This window comes from Lipotes vexillifer, unplaced genomic scaffold, assembly GCF_000442215.2.
Source record: "Lipotes vexillifer unplaced genomic scaffold, Lipotes_vexillifer_v1.1 scaffold1539, whole genome shotgun sequence".
NCBI classification, from domain to species: Eukaryota; Metazoa; Chordata; class Mammalia; order Artiodactyla; family Lipotidae; genus Lipotes; species Lipotes vexillifer.
In genome coordinates, this window is record NW_006771793.1 from 685,524 (window position 1) to 686,309 (window position 786).

The following is a 786-nucleotide window of genomic DNA, read 5'->3' on the forward strand; positions in this document are numbered from 1 at the left end:
CAGGGATGATAATAATAGCTATCTTGCAGGGTTGGTGTAAGAATCAAATAAAACATGTCTGTAAAGCACTTAGCATAGTTCCAACATGTAATCAGTAATAAATACCTAGCTATTGTTATTAGGAGGCCCTGATTCAATTTGGACAGATAAGGTAAGGTAAGAGATACATATATATGGGTCTTGGGCAGGGTGGGAGTGTTTATCAGTTGCTTAGACCAAACCTTATTTATGTATGTTGTCTTGGTATCTTATTTGGTTAGTATGCTCTTTCACTAGCAAAGAAGCTTTAAAAAATAAATTGTGTTAGAATACCTTTAACATATCAAAATTGGAAATAGTTTTCTGACACATGAAATAAAAGATGCAAATTATAAAGAAAAATTTGTTAAATCAGACCAGGTCAAAATTTAAAATTTCTGAACAAAAGACAAATATCCCCCAAAATGAAAAGCTGCACTAGTAATCAAGAAAATGCAGTGATGATTTTGCTTCTATAATAAGACAGAGGTGGTTATAGAGCAAAACTCCCACAGGGACCAAGTAGAAAAGCTGGACACGTTGTAAAGGGTTTAAATTAGACAGAGTAGGGAGGGGGGAGGTATAAATTAGGAGTTTGGGATTAACATATACACACTACTATACATAAAATAGATAAACAACAAGAACCTAATGTATACAACAGGGAACAGTACTCAATATTTTTTAATAAACTATAAGGGGAAATAATCTGAAAAAGTATATATATATATATATATATATATATATATATATATATATATATATATA